The 15,248-nt window shown below is 47.6% G+C and overlaps 1 non-coding gene across 1 annotated transcript; it reads left to right on the forward strand.

Annotated features, from left to right (window-relative positions):
* Positions 1-13,627: 13,627 nt before the first annotated feature.
* Positions 13,628-13,709, forward strand: TRNAS-UGA (transfer RNA serine (anticodon UGA)). The gene has a single exon. It is a non-coding gene; the product is annotated as a tRNA-Ser (tRNA).
* The last annotated feature ends 1,539 nt before the right edge of the window (positions 13,710-15,248 follow it).

Genomic DNA, 15,248 nt, shown 5'->3' on the forward strand with positions numbered 1-15,248 from the left:
AACATCATTTACGTACTCTGACATAGACATATAACTCCTATAATAGAGGGCGCTGATTTTTCTAGGCGCCAGAGGTCAGCACCAGCTACCTCTCGAGCTGACTAGGACAGGAATCTAGCGCCTCTTGCTGATATAATCCTGTCACCACTAGATGGCGTCGTCCAATTTGTGGGGATTTTCGGAAGCGGACTCACAGATGGCACTGACGTCGCTGCTCCATGCTCCGACGATGGAATCGGGTTCGTAACAGTGATACAGCAACCTGTCCTCTTACAAAGAACGTCGGTTTTCGCTTTCTAAGTGTTACTAAGGCTAACAATTATTGTACTAATAAATGAAAGCGGTTCGCGAAAATGACGTACAGTTCCGTTTTCTGTTTTGGGTCTTCTGGCTTAGTCTATTATATGTTTGGCTGTGCAATGCATTATAATTGTTCCTGCTTGAACAGTCATTTAACTTGCAATGACAAGGGCATAAGCAATCATATGTGATCATATACACGAGTATTTGCATCTATGAATATGTATACTTTGTGTGATACAGACAACTCAATAGAAGGAAAACACTGGGACCGGGGTGCACGGTGCTTTCTCTATTCTGGGTGTGTCACGAGTTGTGTATACACCGCCCCTTGTGTATGTATCTATGAATACATGAATATGTAAGGTGATGGGGCTGCTAGAGATGGTAGGATGGTTGGCCTGCTAACTGTGATGGTGTGGTGTGGCTGCTAGCTGTGATGGTGTGGTGTGGCTGCTAGCTGTGATGGTGTGGTGTGGCTGCCAGCTGTGGTGGTGTTGGGTGTCTGCTAGCTGTGATGGTGTGGGGTGTCTGCTAGCTGTGATGGTGTGGTGTGTCTGCTAGCTGTGATGGTGTGGGGTGTCTGCTAGCTGTGGTGGTGTTGGGTGTCTGCTAGCTGTGATGGTGTGGTGTGGCTGCTAGCTGTGATGGTGTGGTGTGGCTGCCAGCTGTGGTGGTGTGGGGTGCCTGCTAGCTGTGGTGGTGTGGTGTAGCTGCCAGCTGTGATGGTGTGGTGTGGCTGCTAGCTGTGATGGTGTGGGGTGTCTGCTAGCTGTGATGGTGTTGGGTGTCTGCTAGCTGTGATGCTGTGGTGTGGCTGCCAGCTGTGATGGTGTGGTGTCGCTGCTAGCTGTGATGGGGTGGTGTAGCTGCCAGCTGTGATGGTGTGGTGTGGCTGCTAGCTGTGATGGTGTGGGGTGTCTGCTAGCTGTGATGGTGTGGGGTGTCTGCTAGCTGTGATGGTGTGGTGTGGCTGCTAGCTGTGATGGTGTGGTGTGGCTGCCAGCTGTGGTGGTGTGGTGTGTCTGCCAGCTGTGGTGGTGTGGTGTGTCTGCTAGCTGTGATGGTGTGGTGTAGCTGCCAGCTGTGATGGTGTGGTGTAGCTGCTAGCTGTGATGGGGTGGTGTGGCTGCTAGCTGTGATGCTGTGGTGTGGCTGCTAGCTGTGATGGTGTGGTGTGGCTGCCAGCTGTGATGGTGTGGTGTAGCTGCTAGCTGTGATGGGGTGGTGTAGCTGCTAGCTGTGATGGTGTGGTGTAGCTGCCAGCTGTGATGGTGTGGTGTGGCTGCTAGCTGTGATGCTGTGGTGTGGCTGCCAGCTGTGATGGTGTGGTGTGGCTGCTAGCTGTGATGGGGTGGTGTAGCTGCTAGCTGTGATGGTGTGGTGTAGCTGCCAGCTGTGATGGTGTGGTGTGGCTGCTAGCTGTGATGGGGTGGTGTGGCTGCTAGCTGTGATGGTGTGGTGTAGCTGCCAGCTGTGATGGTGTGGTGTAGCTGCCAGCTGTGATGGTGTGGTGTAGCTGCCAGCTGTGATGGTGTGGTGTAGCTGCCAGCTGTGATGGGGTGGTGTAGCTGCTAGCTGTGATGGGGTGGTGTAGCTGCTAGCTGTTATGGGGTGGTGTAGCTGCTAGCTGTGATGGGGTGGTGTAGCTGCCAGCTGTGATGGGGTGGTGTAGCTGCCAGCTGTGATGGGGTGGTGTAGCTGCCAGCTGTGATGGGGTGGTGTAGCTGCCAGCTGTGATGGGGTGGTGTAGCTGCCAGCTGTGAAGGGGTGTTGTGGCTGCTAGCTGCGATGGGATGTCATCTACAGACAAACGAGGACACAAATAGGATCAAGAGCGGCACCGTATAACACAACTCTGGGGTTAAGTACACTAAGAGCCTGACGGGTCCCACACAAGCCGAGGATTACAGCTCACACAGCGGCCTAGACAGTGAGGACGGTCAAGAACACAGCTCACACAGCGGCCTAGACAGTGAGGACGGTCAAGAACACAGCTTACACAGCGGCCTAGACAGTGAGGACGGTCAAGAACACAGCTCACACAGCGGCCTAGACAGTGAGGACGGTCAAGAACACAGCTCACACAGCGGCCTAGACAGTGAGGACGGTCAAGAACACAGCTCACACAGCGGCCTAGACAGTGAGGACGGTCAAGAACACAGCTCACACAGCGGCCTAGACAGTGAGGACGGTCAAGAACACAGCTCACACAGCGGCCTAGACAGTGAGGACGGTCAAGAACACAGCTCACACAGCGGCCTAGACAGTGAGGACGGTCAAGAACACAGCTTACACAGCGGCCTAGACAGTGAGGACGGTCAAGAACACAGCTCACACAGCGGCCTAGACAGTGAGGACGGTCAAGAACACAGCTCACACAGCGGCCTAGACAGTGAGGACGGTCAAGAACACAGCTCACACAGCGGCCTAGACAGTGAGGACGGTCAAGAACACAGCTCACACAGCGGCCTAGACAGTGAGGACGGTCAAGAACACAGGAACAAGATAAACATGAGTGTTGGATAAGCCAGGAACACACAGGCTGGTGGTGTGGGGTCACGTCCCTGACCTCATGGAACACAATTACACAAAACCAACCGCACCCGGTTCCAATCTACCCCACCCCCCTTCCCACACCCTAACACACACGCTGCCTCACGAACCCAGCGCCCTTTATCTCCCATATCACCGTCTTCATTCTTCCTGTCTTTCTCGCTGCTCTACTCTACGCCATTTATGTTCTTAAAATGTTAACGTTTCATCAGCACATATGACCAAAATGCTTACAAGTATCACATGAACCAATTACACTCTGTAACAAATAATTATTTTTGTGTTGCTGGGGTAATAAGGGTTACTAATTGGTCTAGGTCTCTAAAGTGCAGAAAATGGCTATTATTTCCCCCACAAGGTTCGTACTTGCACAAAGGACGGTGTTGCCTTTACACTTGCCTACTTTCCAGAACATTCCAAACAGATTCAGTGCTAAGTAAACTGGGAGTACCTTTAGAACTTTCTAGAACTTTCTCATAATATAAATACTACTAAATCCACCGGAGCCTTGATGAGGGTTCGAACCAATGGGTTGAGTGTTCCCAGACGCGCTCTAGAGTCAACTGTACCACGACTGTAACATCCGACGCATAGGTTCGAACCCTCATCACGGCTCCTGTGGACTTGTTCTTTGATAGTATCACGTTAATGGGATTAAACTTGTGTATAAATATTGGTGTAAATACATCAGAGGATTTCAAGAGCATCAAGACCTTGCTGGATGATGTAGTGACCCGGTTACTAACTAATCAAATTCTAAATATTATACTTTTCATCACGCCTCAAATTAGTTATGAATTACAGTTCCCCATATTTCTGGTTTCCTTTCATAGTGCTATGTTATGTTATATATTTTATGTGATTGTATTGCAGTTATGCTATTATACTACACTGTTGTATTATACTGTATAAGAGTTGGTTAGTGGAGCGGTGTATGAGTATGGCCACGGGTGCTGGACGGGTATGTGACACGATCAGTTTGTGTGTCTGTGGTACCAGCTGTGTATGTGTGGTACCAGCTGTGTGTGTCTGTGGTACCAGCTGTGTATGTGTGGTACCAGCTGTGTGTGTCTGTGGTACCAGCTGTATGTGTCTGTGGTACCAGCTGTGTGTGTCTGTGGTACCAGCTGTGTATGTGTGGTACCAGCTGTGTGTGTCTGTGGTACCAGCTGTGTATGTGTGGTACCAGCTGTGTGTGTCTGTGGTACCAGCTGTATGTGTCTGTGGTACCAGCTGTATGTGTCTGTGGTACCAGCTGTATGTGTCTGTGGTACCAGCTGTATGTGTCTGTGGTACCAGCTGTATGTGTCTGTGGTACCAGCTGCATGTGTCTGTGGTACCAGCTGTGTATGTGTGGTACCAGCTGTGTATGTGTGGTACCAGCTGTGTATGTGTGATACCAGCTGTGTATGTGTGGTACCAGCTGTGTGTGTCTGGGGTACCAGCTGTGTGTGTCTGTGGTACCAGCTGTATGTGTCTGTGGTACCAGCTGTGTATGTGTGGTACCAGCTGTGTATGTGTGGTACCAGCTGTGTGTGTCTGTGGTACCAGCTGTGTGCGTCTGTGGTACCAGCTGTGTGTGTCTGTGGTACCAGCTGTGTGTGTCTGTGGTACCAGCTGTGTGTGTCTGTGGTACCAGCTGTGTGTGTCTGTGGTACCAGCTGTGTGTGTCTGTGGTACCAGCTGTGTGTGTCTGTGGTACCAGCTGTATGTGTCTGTGGTACCAGCTGCATGTGTCTGTGGTACCAGCTGTGTATGTGTGGTACCAGCTGTGTGTGTCTGTGGTACCAGCTGTGTGTGTCTGTGGTACCAGCTGTGTATGTGTGGTACCAGCTGTGTGTGTCTGTGGTACCAGCTGTATGTGTCTGTGGTACCAGCTGTATGTGTCTGTGGTACCAGCTGTGTATGTGTGGTACCAGCTGCATGTGTCTGTGGTACCAGCTGTGTATGTGTGGTACCAGCTGTGTATGTCTGTGGTACCAGCTGTGTGTGTCTGTGGTACCAGCTGTGTGTGTCTGTGGTACCAGCTGTGTGTGTCTGTGGTACCAGCTGTATGTGTCTGTGGTACCAGCTGTATGTGTCTGTGGTACCAGCTGTATGTGTCTGTGGTACCAGCTGTATGTGTCTGTGGTACCAGCTGCATGTGTCTGTGGTACCAGCTGTGTATGTGTGGTGCCAGCTGTGTGTGTCTGTGGTACCAGCTGTGTCTGTGGTACCAGCTGTGTATGTGTGGTACCAGCTGTGTGTGTCTGTGGTACCAGCTGTATGTGTCTGTGGTACCAGCTGTATGTGTCTGTGGTACCAGCTGTATGTGTCTGTGGTACCAGCTGCATGTGTCTGTGGTAGCAGCTGTGTATGTGTGGTACCAGCTGTGTGTGTCTGTGGTACCAGCTGTGTGTGTCTGTGGTACCAGCTGTATGTGTCTGTGGTACCAGCTGTGTGTGTCTGTGGTACCAGCTGTATGTGTCTGTGGTACCAGCTGTGTGTGTCTGTGGTACCAGCTGTGTGTGTCTGTGGTACCAGCTGTGTGTGTCTGTGGTACCAGCTGTGTGTGTCTGTGGTACCAGCTGTGTGTGTCTGTGGTACCTGCTGTGTGTGTCTGTGGTACCAGCTGTGTGTGTCTGTGGTACCAGCTGTGTGTGTCTGTGGTACCAGCTGTGTGTGTCTGTGGTACCAGCTGTGTGTGTCTGTGGTACCAGCTGTGTGTCTGTGGTACCAGCTGTGTATGTCTGTGGTACCAGCTGTGTATGTCTGTGGTACCAGCTGTGTGTGTCTGTGGTACCAGCTGTGTGTGTCTGTGGTACCAGCTGTGTGTGTCTGTGGTACCAGCTGTGTGTGTCTGTGGTACCAGCTGTGTGTGTGTCTGTGGTACCAGCTGTGTGTGTCTGTGGTACCAGCTGTGTATGTCTGTGGTACCAGCTGTGTGTGTCTGTGGTACCAGCTGTGTATGTCTGTGGTACCAGCTGTGTATGTGTCTGTGGTACCAGCTGTGAATGTCTGTGGTACCAGCTGTGTATGTCTGTGGTACCAGCTGTGTATGTGTCTGTGGTACCAGCTGTGAATGTCTGTGGTACCAGCTGTGTATGTCTGTGGTACCAGCTGTGTATGTCTGTGGTACCAGCTGTGTGCGTCACTGAATGGATATTATTTCCAGAACAAGAAGTATAATTATTTAAGTATATTGTTTCAAGTATGTCCATTGTATTAATACGTATATTAATAGTGTATGGTCGTGTTATGAGAGTGAGAAAGTGTGCCGTTTGTGTCATTACGTCGTGTTGAGGCTACAGTGTGTCTGGGAAGCTCCCACCGTCAGTAGGAGCCAGGAGGAGTCAGGTATATAGGCGGGTTGTGGTGTAGACTGGGTGAGTTAAGTTGTGTTTGTTATTTGCTTCAGGTTGTGTGTTTGTAATGAGTCTGGTATTCATGAGATTTATAACTAAGTTCTACATATTACAGTGTGTCAGTGGTCATAAGCCCATAATCATTTAATTGTTAATCCTGACTGTACTAGTTTATTTTTCTATTTGTGCATTCCAAAGAGTAAACTGGTTTTTCATTCTTTTTAAATAGTGGTTTTCACTAAGGAAACCTATAGACAGCAAATTGTGATAACAGGTCAATAAGGAGCTTTAGAGGCTGCTGCCAGGAACACTAGCTTTACCAAGTGTGAGTAGTAACAGACGTGTTGAAGTATGACCGGTTTGTCATCTAAGACTCCAAAATGGTAACATTCCTGGCGGGTCTTCAGGGGGTTGGACCAGGTTTCATTGCTCTCTTTGTCTTTGGGACAGCAGGGCCACCCAGCCCTGCTGTCCCAAAGACTTTTCTGTGGGGAGGAACGACGCCAAGTGGGAGTCTCTGGTGGACCTCGGAAGGGTCTAATGCCACCACTAGTAGTAGGCATCCATCAGTCTCAGGAGACTATGGAGTTGCGCTCTGGTTGTCGGTTGCCGCCACTGCACATGGAATTGGGCTCCATGATACAATTTGTCACAGCACTTGGTAAGGCGTCGACAGCCTTCAAGTACCTTCTTCCCTAAGCTGAGGCCAAGGTCAGTGTTGGTGTTTCCATCGGACCACAGACAATGAAGATCCAGAATTGCAAGGAATTCCTCAAGAAGCTCCGTAGGAAGGAGAAAGCGGCTTGTAGCAGCTTTGTCACAGGGGGTTCGGGGTTTCCTGTTCAGTCACACGACCGACAACTATGTGGGGCTGGTTGAGTCTCTAGTAAGAACGCCGACACAACTGACTGCAGAATGTCTCTTTACAAGACCATATCCGTGATGCTCAATATTATTATTATTTATACATACAAGAGTTTTACATTTTTAAATTTTGCCCCGAGGGGCGAGTTTATTGGGCAGCGTCACTCATCCTGTGAGTGGACATACAGGTATTGCATCATGTACAACACTCCCCAACAGGAAGAAAACCCGCTGGGTTGTTCATCCTGTCACTTGTACCCATACACAGCTGGGACTAAATTAACTGTCTCAAGTGAACAGCTCCTCAAACAAGATTAACATCTGTCAACCCTTAAAAGCTTACGTTATCTTGCGGGTGCAAAATGGGGGAATCTTTTAAGAACAGTATCAATATTTGAGAAATAGCTATTTTCCTAACTCAAACAATGTGGGGTTTATCATTTTACACATATTTCTGATATCTCTCAGCTGTTCACATTCACGTAGATAGTGGTCAAGGCGGTGTCCGTCACTCTCATCACAGATTCTGCAACTTCGCTGCTCAACTGTTACAAGAGTTCTAACATTCTTGTACCAACCCGCAACAGCCACTAGCACGTGTAGCGTTTCGGGCAAGTCCCTATGTTCCCCGGAATACGACCCGCCAAGTCATTTAACAACCTGGTACCCATTGTACCTCTGTTGGGTAAACAGAGGCTATAGTTAAGGATTGACGCCCAGTAAATCCTCCCCGGCCAAAATACGAACCCAGGACAAAGCGCTCGAGAAACGCCAGGCGAGTCTTATCACTATACCATAGGAAGTCATCTTCATAAATTCAAGAACACTGGGAGCGTAGTAAGAGGCGCGAGGCGAGCACTGCCACCAGGACGTGCACCACTCAGAACACCGCTCATACCAAGAACACGATGGGACACGACATTTGGGGCTGATTTGTATAAGTGATTACACGAAATTCTGCCCGAAACGCTGTGCAATTAGGTATATTGTGCGCTGTGGCTTTAGATATAGAATATACTAAGCTCTATCTAATGAACAAATCCACAAGGGCCGTGACGAGGATTCGAACCTACGTCCGAGAGCATCCCAGACGCTGCCTTAATCGACTGAGCTACGACATGGTATAAGAATTGCAACTAGAAATTCTACTGAATTTACTTGGATCCTGCAGCCTCTCCGAGACACAAACCAGGGTTTTACACAACTCCCCCATGCACTCGAGCTATGTCAATTGGCCGTTCTACTTCTTCGCCCTTACTTCATTACACACAGAAATCACAATAGCGTGATGTATCAAATGAATTGATACATCATCAGTTGTGGATTTGTTCATTTGATACATCACGCTATTGTGATTTCTGTGTGTAAGCTCTATCTACGAATCCAACATTCTGTTTGTAACTCATTTTGTAAGTATGTATTTTTACCTGAATAAATATTATCACCATCATTTATAATATAATCGTAAATCTCGAAATTAACTTTAAACTACTCACTTCTAAATCTTTTATAGTCACCTATGTACAAGTTTAGCACAAATAGATATTACTTTTATTCATATGTTGCTTTTATTTTAACAAAAAAACACAAATTCGCCCAATTCCTCAGTGGAAATTGGTCAATTTCAAAATATCACATTCCTTTTAATACTATATGGTGGGCGCCGTCATCTCGGATGTTTATAAGGCCCGAGGCCATGGCACGAGGATAATATCACAAAATATGCAACAGCTAAAATATGGGCGGGATAACTCTTATGCGGCAAGATGCTTCTTGAAGATAAACTCCGGGTCGGTGCGGCCCAAGACTGCAGTGCTGGAGGAATACACGGGAAGGGTTGTGAGTGTGCGGACACTGCCATCAAGATCTGGGTCACGATCTCTTCAGACCTGCTGGGGTGAGATACCTGGTGCTTGGCAATTTCTTTATCCACTCCCGTGTTCTTGAGAATATTCTCCATTCTCCATAATGCACCCAAAGTTTGCCAGTACAGATATGGACTTAAGTGTTACAAATCATGTAACCCTTCATATAGTCTTGGGTAACTTCACATATGCCGCGCTTCTTTAGCGTGTTAATTAAAAAATAATTCCTCACGATAATAGATCACAAAGCAGCATGAAATCGGGATGTTGTTTGAAGGAGTTTCAAAGATGGCTCCCATACATAAAACTGTCTGGCAGACCTATTATTTTTTTTTTATTATCCCATACTCCTTCACTCCTCTTTAGACTATTCCTGATAGGTATCTCAGTTAATTTGACACAAGAATGTTTTCTCTAAAGCCACTGATAAATGAGGTTAAACAATCTGCGACAGCCTCAACACACTCAAGTGAGGAAACAATGGCGATGTGTCAGCATACGGCATGTTCATAACTCTTTACTACAATTGTACACGGTCAGAAAGTATTTCAAAATTGTTTAAGTAAAATTGTATATTTTTCCATTTATCATTTACAGTATCATGTAACGAGGTGGGAACTATTTAGGGAATATATATAAATATATACATATATATATACACATTATATATATATATATATATATATATATATATATATATATATATATATATATATATATATATATATATATGTCGTACCTAGTAGCCAGAATGCACTTCTCAGCCTACTATGCAAGGCCCGATTTGCCTAATAAGCCAAGTTTTCCTGAATTAAGTTATTTTCTCTAATTTTTTTCTTATGAAATGATAAATCTACTTATTTCATTATGTATGTTGTCAATTTTTTTTTATTGGAGTTTAAATTAACGTAGATATATGACCGAACCTAACCAACCCTACCTAACCTAACCTAACCTATCTTTATAGGTTAGGTTAGGTTAGGTAGCCGAAAAAGTTAGGTTAGGTTAGGTTAGGTAGTCGAAAAACAATTAATTCATGAAAACTTGTCTTATTAGGCAAATTGGGCCTTGCATAGTAGGCTGGTAAGTGAGTTCTGGCTACTAGGTACGACATATATATATATATATATATATATATATATATATATATATATATATATATAGGGGTACCACCTCTGGTGCAAGTGTAGGGACCCATAGCCTCGGAGAAGAAAATAAAGAGTACTCAGAGAAGACCTTGTGGATCCTCACTGAACACTTTGATATTTTCTATATTATTTATATATATATATATATATATATATATATATATATATATATATATATATATATATATAACTAAAAACTCACACCCCCAGAAGTGACTCGAACCCATACTGCCAGGAGCAACGCAACTGGTATGTACAGGACGCCTTAATCATACCAGTTGCATTGCTCCTGGCAGTATGGGTTCGAGTCACTTCTCGGGTGTGAGTTTTCAGTTGCATATAGTCCTGGGGGCGATTCAGGCTTGTTCGTATATATAAATATAAATTATATATATATATATATATATATATATATATATATATATATATATATATATATATATATTATATATATATATATATATATATATATATATATATATATATATATATATATATTATATATATATATATATATATATATATATATATATATATATATATATATATATATATATATATATATATATATATATGACAATGTCAGACCACGGAGGAAAAATGAAACAGGAAATTTCCTTAAGTACTTTCGTATATTAAATACATCTTCAGAAGGACCTTCTGAAGATGTATTTAATATACGAAAGTACTTAAGGAAATTTCCTGTTTCATTTTTCCTCCGTGGTCTGACATTGTCACATTCTTAATCACGTGTTTATTTTCGTGATATACACACACATATATATATATATATATATATATATATATATATATATATATATATATATATATATATATATATATATATATATATATATATTCAATCAAATTTGTCTTTCCCTCCCTGGCAGCATCAAGATCAGACAGCCAAGATGAGGCACTACTTTGCTCTTCCAATGAATGTCTCTAACATGGGGAGGTAGTATGATATAAACATTGAGACATGTGACCCAGAATCCAGAAGTAGGGAATGTTTCTATGTTCAACTCTCCTTGAACACTCATTGAATCATTCAATGTTCTTCTGAACCTCAGTAAATATTTGCTTCACGCTCACAGTCATGGGGCTCTTGGGTGTGTGCACTGAAAATGTCTGGTGTCAAGTAATTTGCAAGTATTGAGCTGCATAATGCATACATTTCTTCGTATGCATCATGTGCCTAAAACCTTTACTTTGAATGAACAAATCCACAAGGCCCGTGACGGGGGTTCGAACCTACGTCCTTTACTTTGAAATTCCTTATTCATGTACAATAAGCACAATATTCTAGGAATTAAAAATACATCTTCTAAACAGACAATACATCATTTACATTTAATTCACTAATGGTTCGGGAATTTTCTAAGCAGAATCGATATGGCCTTCTAGAACCCCACTTTAAAAGAACAGATCTCCTTGTTGTACAGAAAGCCCCGCCCCCCCCCGGGTCAACCCGCACCGTGTTCCCCCCCCCGGGGTCAACCCGCACCGTGTTCCCCCCCCCGGGGTCAACCCGCACCGTGTGCCCCCCCCCTCCGGGGTCAACCCGCTCCGTGTGCCCCCCCCCCCGGGTCAACCCGCTCCGTGTGCCCCCCCCCCGGGTCAACCCGCAACGTGTGTCCCGCCCCGCCCGGGGGTCAACCCGCACCGTGTTACCCCCCCGGGGGGTCAACCCGCACCGTGTTTCCCCCCCCCCCGGTTTCAACCCACACCGTGTTCCCCCCCCCCCCCGGGAGTCAACCCGCACCTTGTTCCCCCTTCCCCGGGGGTAAACCCGCACCGTGTTCCCACCCCCGGGGGTCAACCCGCACCGTGTTCCCCCCTGGGTCAACCTGCACCGTGTTCCCCCCCCGGGGGTCAACCCGCACCGTGTTCCCCCCCGGGGGTCAACCCGCACCGTGTTCCCCCCCCGGGGGGTCAACCCGCACCGTGTTTCCCCCCCCCCCGGGATCAACCCACACCGTGTTCCCCCCCCCCCCGGGACTCAACCCGCACCGTGTTCCCACCCCAGGGTCAACCCGCACCGTGTGCCCGCCCCCGGGGTCAACCCACACCGTGTTCCCCCCCCCCCCCCGGGGGTCAACCCGCACCGTGCCCCTCCCCCGGGGGTCAACCCGCACCGTGCCCCCCCGGGGGTCAACCCGCACCGTGTTCGACCCCCCCGGGGGCAACCCGCACCGTGTGTCCCGCCCCCGGGGGCACCACCGTGTGCCCCGCCCCCGGGGGCACCACCGTGTGCCCCGCCCCCGGGGCACCACCGTGTGCCCCGCCCCCAGGGGCAACACCTTGTTCCTCACCTCCGGGGGCAACACCGTGTTCCTCACCCCCGGGGGCAACACCGTGTTCCTCACCCCCGGGGGCAACACCGTGTTCCTCACCCCCGGGGGCAACACCGTGTTCCTCACCCCCGGGAGCACCACCGTGTTCCTCACCCCCGGGGGCAACACCGTGTTCCTCACCCCGGGGGCAACACCGTGTTCCTCACCCCCGGGGGCAACACCGTGTTCCTCACCCCCGGGGGCAACACCGTGTTCCTCACCCCCGGGGGCAACACCGTGTTCCTCACCCCCGGGGGCAACACCGTGTTCCTCACCCCCGGGGGCACCACCGTGTTCCTCACCCCCGGGGGCAACACCGTGTTCCTCACCCCCGGGGAAACACCGTGTGCCCCGCCCCCGGGGCCAACACCGTGTGCCCCACCCCCGGGACAACACCGTGTACCCCACCCCCAGGGCAACACCGTGTGCCCCACCCCCGGGGGCAACACCGTGTGCCCCACCCCCGGGGGCAACACCGTGTGCCCCACCCCCGGGGGCAACACCGTGTGCCCCACCCCCGGGGCAACACCGTGTGCCCCACCCCCGGGGGCACCACCGTGTTCCTCACCCCCGGGGGAAACACCGTGTGCCCCGTCCCCGGGGCCAACACCGTGTGCCCCACCCCCGGGGGCAACACCGTGTGCCCCACCCCCGGGGGCACCACCGTGTTCCTCACCACCGGGGGAAACACCGTGTGCCCCGCCCCCGGGGCCAACACCGTGTGCCCCACCCCCGGGGGCAACACCGTGTGCCCCACCCCCGGGGGCAACACCGTGTGCCCCGCCCCCGGGGGCAACACCGTGTGCCCCGCCCCCGGGGGCAACACCGTGTACCCCACCCCCGGGGCAACACCGTGTGCCCCGCCCCTGGGGGCAACACCGTGTGCCCCGCCCCCGGGGGCAACACCGTGTGCCCCGCCCCCGGGGCCAACACGCACCGTGCCCCGCCGCGCTGCGTTAAGCTGTCCTCTGGCCTCGGGGTAGTCTCGTCCTAGCGATGGCCGACCCCATGGGGACACATTCAACAATTTTAACGTATTACGTATTTTCTTAAAAGTATATACTAATTAATACCATATGATATTCAAAGCCGGTACACGCATTTGTCTTGTGTTAATGAATGTCGATAAACTTTCATAGTTGTATTCTATAAATATTATGATACACTATATTAAAGTTATACAACACACACACGCACATACTTGTATACACAGAGCTGCGGTGTCCGAGTGGTTAAGGAGATGGACTTGAAATCCATTGGGCTTTGCCCGCACAGGTTCGAATCCTGTCCGCAGCGTAACTTATGTGTTTTTAGGGTCCTGTAGCATAATAATCTAGGTTCTTGGCTCACAATCATGGCACCTGTGACGGTTGAGCAATGTTTACCCTGATGCTTCTATTCACTTAACAGTTAAGTAGATACCCAAGAAAAAGGCAACTGCTGAGGGTTTCATCGTGTGGAGTGTAGTTGGCCATGTCCCAAGGAGAACTAAGAAAAGCCAAAGTAGAAGCTTCCTGTCCCTGACAATACCAAAGTCGGGATCGTTTTTTACATACAATACGGAATTCCGGGTTCGAATACCAGGCGGGACAGATATGGTTGGACGCGTTTTCTATCATCTAATGCACCTGTTCCTCTGGCAGTAAATAGGTACCCAAGAATTAGTCTGCTTGCTTTGGGGTTCCATCCTGGGATTATATATATATATATATATATATATATATATATATATATATATATATATATATATATATATATATATATATATATTATATACATGTTGTACTTAGTAGCCAGAACGTCGTACTTGGCCTGCTATGCAAGGCCCGATTTGCGAAATAAGCCAAGTTTTCCTGAATTAATGTATTTTCTCAATTTTTTTACTTATGAAATGATAAAGCTACCCATTTCATTATGTATGAGGTCAATTTTTTTTTATTGGAGTTAAAATTAACGTAGATATATGACCGAACCTAACCAACCCTACCTAACCTAACCTATCTTTATAGGTTAAGTTAGGTTAGGTAGCCGAAGAAGTTAGGTTAGGTTATGTAGGTTAGGTAGTCGAAAAACAATTCATGAAAACTTGGCTTATTAGGCATATCGGGAAATGCATAGTAGGCTGACAAGTGCGTTCTGGCTACTAGGTACGACATATATTATATATATATATATATATATATATATATATATATATATATATATATATATATATATATATATAATATTATATATTATATATATATATATATATATATATATAATATTATATTATATATATATATATATATATATATATATATATATGTATGTATGCGAACAAGCCTGACCGGTCTCCAGGCGTATATGCCACTGAAAACTCACACCCCAGAAGTGACTCGAACCCATACTGCCAGAAGTAGTATGCACTTCTGGGGTGTGAGTTTTCAGTGGCATATATGCCTGGAGACCGTTCAGGCTTGTTCGCATTTGTGTTCCTCACGTGTGCCCCAAAGAATGAGGTGATTTGATAAAATACCATGCCCAAGATTACTAACAGTGCCGGCGAGGGGATGGGGAATTAGCCTCAGCTACCATCCCCTTTTGTCCGGTTGTGTTGGTCGAGTGGATAAGGGATCCTGTACATCAGATGCATTGCTTCTGTCAGTATGGGTTCAAGTCACTTCTTGTGTGTGAGTTTTCAGTTATATATGTGACTGAAAACTCACCCCAGAAGTGACTCGAACCCATACTGCCAGGAGCAACGCAACTGGTATCTACAGGATGCCTTAATCCGCTTGACCATCACGACCGGAGAAAAGGAAGTGATAGTCAAAGCTATTTGAACCACTTCCC

Source organism: Procambarus clarkii, chromosome 43 (assembly GCF_040958095.1).
Source record: "Procambarus clarkii isolate CNS0578487 chromosome 43, FALCON_Pclarkii_2.0, whole genome shotgun sequence".
NCBI lineage: Eukaryota > Metazoa > Arthropoda > Malacostraca > Decapoda > Cambaridae > Procambarus > Procambarus clarkii.